Consider the following 7,905-nt stretch of genomic DNA (forward strand, 5'->3'; position numbering starts at 1 on the left):
ATGAGCAATTTATGATCTATTCCACAATTAGTTCTGTCTTCTTGAGTGTAGAGAAGCTAAAGCAACTGGAAGAAATGAGGAAGTTAAAACACTGAACATAAAATTTCAAAGGACATTTGGAGAAGACAAACTCAAATATTATAATGAAATGTGCAAAGACCTTGAGTCAGAAAATCAAAAGGGAATAACATGCTCAGCATTTTCTCAAGCTGGAAGAACTGAATAAGAAATCCAATATTCAACTTGCAAGACTGAAGGATTCTGTGGGCAAAATATTGAATGATATTGGAAACATCAAAAGCAGATGGAAGGAATACACGTAGGCATTATACCAAAAATAATTGTTCATTGCTTAATCATTTCAATAGGTAGCATATGACGAAGAGCTGATAGTATTGAAGGAAGTACCACTGAAGGCACTGGTGATAGAGTACGAATTGTAGTGCTTCAACAAACTTATGAGGCACTAGAAGAGCTCATTCATCTATGTCAAGAAATTTGAAAAACAGTTACTTGGCCACCTGATTGGAAGAGATCAAATTCTATAGACTTCTGTGTGGATTAAACCAAAGAAAGGTGACCAAACAAAATGAAGAAATCAAACAATATCATTAATAGCACATGCAAGTAAATTTTTGCTGAAGATAATAAAAAAAATATTCCTGTGGTACATCAATAGGGAGTTGTGAAAAATCCAAACAGGATTCAGAAGAGGCCGTAGATCTAGGGTCATCACTCACTACTCATGTCAGATGCATCTTGATTGAAATCAGAGGATACCAGAAATGTGTGTATGTGTGCCTCATTGATAAGCAATGCACTCAATTGTATGGATCATAACAAGCGATGGATAATTTTGAAAAGAATGTTTATTCCCGAACACTTAATCATGCTCATGAGGAACCTATACATAGACCAAGAGGCAGTTGCTTAAACAGAATAAGGAGATAATGAATGGTTCAAAATAAGGGTAAATGTGTGTGTCATGGTTGTATACTTTCATTATACTTATTCAATTCCTATTCTAAGCAAATTATCTGGGAAGGTGGATTATATAAGGAACAAGGTGGCATCAGGATTGGAAGAAGAATCATTAACAACCTGCCATATGCAGATGACACTACTTTGCTTGCTGGAATCTAAGATAACTTGCAATACTTACTGATAAAGATCAAGTTCTGTAGCCTTCAGTATAGATTGCACCTAAGTGTAAAGAAAATGAAAATCCTCACAACTGGACCAATACATAATATCAAGTTAAATAAAGAAAAAAACTGAAGTTGTGAAAGACTTCAATTTGCTTGGATTCACAATCAATATTCCTGCGAGCAGCAGTTAAGAAATTAAAGCTCATATTGCACTGGGCAAATCTGCTACTAAAGGCCTCTTTAAAGTATTCAAAAGCAAAGATGTCACTTTGAGAACTAAGCTGAGCCTGAATCAAGCCATGGCATTTTCAGTTCCCTTATATACAAGTTAAATTTTGGCAACAAATAACAAAAAAGGATACAATTGAATTATAGTGTTGGTGAAAAACTCTGAAAATACCAAGAACAAACAAATCTGTGCAGTAAGAATGATCCTAACAAGTGAGATGGCAAGACTTCATCTCTTGTACTTTGAAAGTATTATCAGGACTAGTGGAAAAGTGGAGCGTCAGTGGAAAGGATGAAGACACTCAGCAATGTGGAATTACACAGTGAAAAAAAACAAAAGTACTGAAACATCACAGCAATTATGAGGATTATGCAGGCATAGGACCAGACAGTGCAGTGTTTCATTCTGTTGTGCTTAGGGTCTCTGTGTGTTTGAGCTGACTCAACTATACTACCTAACAACAGCAAGAAGAACAGCATATTTTTGTAAAATAACATATGAAACTGATGATCAGCAATTTGGGATTTTGTTTTTGTTTTTTATCCACAGGGGGAATCAATTTGTGTAGTCATGATAATGATTTCACTTCATGCCTTTATTGGGCACTGGCAGTGCTCTCTAGATAATGGACTGAAATGAAAAAATGGGCAGAAGATTCCTTTCAAGGAGTAAATATATCCCTATTTGGTTTGGTCACTTTCATATTGGTAGCATATCAAAGTTCTGCATTTCCATTTTTATACAATTTCTCTAGACATGGAAGATATTAAATGGAATGTAGCTTAAAAATTTTATAAATATTGAATGAACTGTTGTCCCCAAATATATGATTATATTGACAATATGTTTTACAATTGACTGCATCTTTGAATCTATGAAGTGCATGTACCTCATCCAAGATCTACTTCTTTGTTGGCACTATACCTACTAATATAATAAATAAAGGATTTTTTTGGAATTGTATAACAAGCAGATATCTAAACAGGTGGACAATTTGTTGCTGAGTCTTCAAACAATGATGACATTGTGTCTATTTTTCTCTTGAGATCTGTAGACATTTTTTGCATAGTGTTTTTTTTTTACTTTATAGGAATACTAGGGTTCACATTAAAGAGCAAAGGATTTAACAGAAGATTTTTAACAAGTTTGTGGTTTATCAAAAAATATATCTTAATTATATATATTAAAACTTATCATAATTATTTTCCAACACAACATAATATTTTTAAAGAAAACAGGCTTTTATTTTTATTTTATGTTGTTTACAGAGCTCCTCTTACCCTACGATTTAACCACATATAGTTTATCTCATTATGTTGTTGAAATGTTTTGGAATTTCTAAACTTGGAATTCAGTTCAACTTAGTGTAACCTACTAGTAACTTAATGATTCTAGGTATCTATTTTTACAGTGTTTTGAGGACAGTTATAATACCTTATCTCAGAGAGTTATTTTGGTGATCAAGTGACAGTATTTGTGCAAACACTTTCTTAATGTTTATGTACTTATATACACATTATAAAATGTTCTTTAGTTTATGATTGCTGTAGTAATCAAAACAATAAAATAAATGTGGTGAGTGAGAATGTCTTATGAATAATGGACAATTGAATAATCAAACTGTGTTCTGACAATAACAATGACCAAATGGGGGAAATAAAAATATTTATAAATATGCTTATTATCTTCATAAATAAGCAGTTTTCCATTTATAGTAAGAATAAAATAAATGGATAAATGGATATTCTAGGGTATAAAGTTCAAAGGTAATTGGAATAGGTCCCTGTCTTTGAAGAGATAGCATTAGAATGGAATAGATAGATAGAGGCACAGTCTCTAGGTGGTAAGTGGAGAGCAGAAATAAAGACATTATGATAGTACAAACTAATATCTAGTCAAATGTGGAAACTTCAGGCACAATTTCTGAAAGAAATCATGTTTTCACAATTGTTCAGGCCTTGAAGAAAATAGGTCTTATTTCAGAATTTTTTGTGTCACTCGATTGAATTTAAAGGTCTCTAGTGGAACTGTAAGGTTAGCACTGGACTGCAAACCACAAGGTTGGAAGTTCAAGCCATAGAAGGAAGTGGAGGCTTTCTGCCTCCACAAAGATGTATTGACTCATGAATCCGTATACAAGATTGTTGTGATTGGGGAGTGATAGCGGGTATTTTGAATTTTGTGTTGTAACAAAAAGAAATATCCAAGGATCTTGCCATATAAAATTTTAAAAACACAAGGGCAACTCACAATCAATATGCTCTTTTGTCATGAAGATAATAAGAATTCAGACTTACTCAGTATGGCCGGCGAAGGTAGCTAGCGCTTGCTCGACTCTCTGTAATGGGCAAACAGCGACTACAAGAGACTGAACTGTATTTGCCTCTATTTCCAACAGACTCACGTTCAACTTTCGCTCACAAAAACAACAACAACAACAACAAAACGTGGGAAATTTTTATTAATCCGTTTTTTTGAAAAAAGTTAATAAAAATTTTTAGGAAAAAAAAGAAAAGAACCTGAACTTAAACACAGCTGGAACAATCCGCAGCGGTAGTGATAGCGGCGGGAGAGAGATAATTTAGTTGCTTTTCTGTGGTTGTTATTTGTTCACTAGTCTCACGGTGATGGAAGCTACATATTTTTTCAAAGGGACCCAGAAACTGCTGGAGGTTTGGTTCTCCAGGCAGCAGCCCGACGCAAACCAAGGATCTGGGGGGTCTTCGCACCATCCCAAGATCAGAATAGGATATACTTTTGAAGGATGTGAGATGTTCAATCATAAGTGAGACAAAAACTGACAAGCAGAAAGTTTATGTACTCAGTGAAAGTAGCATGTTCGTCTCCAAGAGACGTTTCATCTGGAAGACAAGTGGTACCACCCTCTTGCTGAAAGCACTGGGTTCCCCTGTTGAAGCTTGATAGGGATTACATTGGGTTTGACTCAATTCAAAGTTTCTTTTATCCTCGTTAAGAATTTCATAAAGCCTTCTCACCAAGGGTATCCACACCAGAATTTCCAGAAAGAAATAATTCCTTAATGCCATTTTCCCAAATGAAGCATCATATTATATGGGACTATGAATTCCGACTGTTGTTACTTGTATACTATGTATTTCTCAGACAGTTGGGTAATCTGATGAGTGAGCTTAACTGAGCAGTTATGGACTAGCTCTACATAAAAGATGCTGTTACTGCAAAGGATGTCACTTGTGAGAGTGGAATTGTGACCTGATACCATGTTCTGTCATTGATGCCACACTCTTCAATCTTTGTGGGTATTCAATGAATGGGATGAATTTGGATGGAATTTATTGGACTATTTACATCACTCTAGAATCAGAGTTTTCTATGTCAGCTTTGAAACAAACCTAAGTCAGACCTCCTATGATGATCTGATCAGGAAAGTTGTGGAAGTCTTCAAACCAGGAAAATTTGTGACCATCTTGTTTGTAAATCAGAGTTCTAAATGTTGTGCAGTGCTTTCTTCGCCTCAGAAGATTAAAGGATTTAAACATCTTGATTGCCAGAGTACTATGTTCAATGATTACAACTTTGTTTTTACGAGTTTTGCTAAGAAGCAGCAGCAACAGCAGAGTTGATTAAGAAAAATGAAGAACAAGCACAAAAAGAGAACACACATAGGAGAAAGTGGTGGCTGCTTTCTAGGCGTTGATACTGGAAGCCATGCTTTCCATAACCACCATCTTGTAGTTGCAGAAAGCCCTAGATGTAATCATAGTGTAATTATTTTGTATGATATGCTTTATTACATCAAGGAGTTAGATATCTTGCATGAATGCACTCTTCTGTGTTTAGGTAGTCTATGCCACTCATGCTGTGAAATTGAAGTGCATGTAGAAAAAACCTCCTACTGTATGAAACTTTACAATATTTGTGAAAACAATTCTATTTCATTTATGCATGACGTAGTGTTTCCCTACAGACAAGGATTTTGTCCTCACTAGGTGTTGGCCTCAGCCAAACCCTCTGGGGCCATTCTATTAAGTTGCTGTCAGAATTTTACATCCCGTTACCTCCAATTTCTAGAACATAATCTCTGTGAATATTATGGAAACCAGTGTTTATTTTATACAGATGTTTTTTGCAACAGCAATTAAAGTTTTTCTTCCACAAGTCAAGTCCTCATAAGAAAATGATTCAGTTATTCATTTTGTGTATAACTATTTTAACTCTATTGCTCCCTGTATATGCAGTCCTTTGATTTCTCTCACTATGACAGATCCCACTCCCATCCCTTGGCCCTCGTCCCTCCAAACACATTTTAACACTGTGGGTTTATACTAATATTATACCCCCAGAGGAGGGTAGACATTGGACACAGTTTTCTTTTAAGTTCAAGTGGATTTGATCTTCTCGTCATTGACAGGCTCTTTTGGAAGATACTGACAAAAGTGTTGATTAGTAAGGAAGACTAATAGGTGTTGTAGATTAAGAATTGGGTATTTTGGCACAACTGAGTTTATAATCCTTATACCATCCTTTGCTCCCCCAGTAAATGAGATTATCTTGTGAGCACTATGCCTTTATTAAATTGCTAAGTAATAGTATAAATGCACTAAATTTATTAGCTGGAAGATTGCTGGTTTCAATAAGTCAACTCAATTTTACTCATTCACCTTAAGTTTATTTTTATGCACCATTTCCATTAATAATATACCATTAACTTTGCTTCAAAGCAAAACCAGCATCCTTTTGCCTTGTTAACTTAGATGTTCTATGACTTTGTGATATATGTGATAATGTTCTGATTTCATTATGGTGGTCCTTTCGTTATTACTGGATATGATCAAGTGAATGACTGCCCTGAGTCTGAACCCTCTTTTTTTTTTTAATGTTTTATTGTGAATTATGTGATAGTTTACATGGGAGAACATCAGTCTTACATTCATTCTATCATGTATCATCTCATTGCCATGGTTACAATCCCATCCATGCAATCCTTCCCCGTACTCCACAGGTCTTCAGCACACAGTCGCTCTCCCTCTCTGGATCTAAAGTCTCCAGCTGCTCCATTGCTCCATGTCATCATCTCTGCCTCCATTTCAGGCATCACTGCTTCTCTGGGTAGGGTCCCACTCTCTGCTCTTCTCCCTTGATGGTCCTAGGGACCTCCGCTCCTAGACTGAAAAGTTAATCACTCCCCTCCTTGCTATAAAACATCCACCTTTACATTTCCGACCCTCACAAACAGTCCTGATAACAATTATTCACTATTGTATCACAAGAGACCCGTCTGCATTTCATTGCATCAGCCCCGCCTAGTCAGATTGAATACTACTCACTGGAGATTCTACCTTCCTCCAGGCCCTCTGGATCTAGGTTCCCTCTTGAAAGCTTATAAGCCTGTCACTTCTTGCCTTTGTAGCCCCCACCCCCCATTTTGTGTAGCCAGTGTCCAAGTTGCCTATCCCTGTCTACTCTGTGTGTGGAGGGGGTGGGGATGGTTTTTGCTGTAAGGACTTGTTCCCTCTTTTGAGCTACTACTTCCATAGGTGTAGGTCAAGTTCATCAAATTGTATGAGAATACTTTTTTTTTTTTTTCCTCTTCTTTTTACTTCTGGTTGAGCTCTGATCAACCAGTCACTGAAGTCAGGATAAGTGGGTATTATCTGAAAGTGTGGGTGTTCTTATGCATATGCCCTCTCTTCTTATCAGCTGGATGTTTCACTCTCCACTCTAGTCCTCTATGGCTATGTCACTGACTCTGGGCCCAAGAGTCCCCAGGTCTTGCCACACTGCTGGCTAACCAGGTCTTCACCTGGGTTCACAGAAGTCTATTGAACATTGTAGGGCTTAGCTCACCGCTTCATTGCTGTTTTTTCCCTCACTTCCCCTTATCGGTGTCGAGCATGGTCACAATCACAGCGTGTATTCCCATTGAGTCTTAGTCTTGGAAGGGGGTTTGCATTGAGGGTACCCGGCCACTTGCCTTGATGTTTCTTAGGCAAGCAAGTTGCTTGTTCTTGTTGTAACTGAACCCTCTTTAAACAACATGCAATATTCCAGGATAGTTACTTAATGGGAAATGACTAGACATCAGCTTTTAAGAGTTGTCATATTTTTTAAAGCTATATTTGCAAGTACTGTGGGATATAAGCAGTTAACAGAACAGCAATGTTGATTAAATTATGTAATTCTTGTCCTCAACTTTTTTTATCCCTGGACTGATGCAATGATGTTTTGTTCCTTCTGTATTTATAAAAGAAACATTGTTTGTTAGTGTTTGTAAACAGAATCTGCTTGGTTTGAAATCAATGGTTGGAACACCATTTTGAATTTTCCTTTAAACACGTTGTTAATAGAATATTTCATTGAAGAAGCTTCAGTTATTGTGAATAGTTTGATTCTGTAAGTAGAACAACACTTAATGTTTCTGTAATGTGCTCTGTTTTGAGGACCAATACTCAAAGTGGATTTTGTTCTTGTATAGTAAGTATCCCAGTAGGTTAAATGTCATTTGTTGGCTTTAGGTCTGCTTTTAAAAAACTAAATTTAAGAATTCAA

General features: G+C 36.3%; 1 pseudogene; it reads left to right on the top strand.

Moving 5' to 3' along the window:
- The first annotated feature begins 4,004 nt into the window (after positions 1–4,004).
- LOC102841713 lies at positions 4,005–4,979 on the top strand (annotated as a pseudogene).
- Positions 4,980–7,905: the final 2,926 nt, after the last annotated feature.

The sequence above is a fragment of the Chrysochloris asiatica genome, unplaced genomic scaffold, assembly GCF_000296735.1.
Source record: "Chrysochloris asiatica unplaced genomic scaffold, ChrAsi1.0 scaffold00049, whole genome shotgun sequence".
NCBI classification, from domain to species: domain Eukaryota; kingdom Metazoa; phylum Chordata; class Mammalia; order Afrosoricida; family Chrysochloridae; genus Chrysochloris; species Chrysochloris asiatica.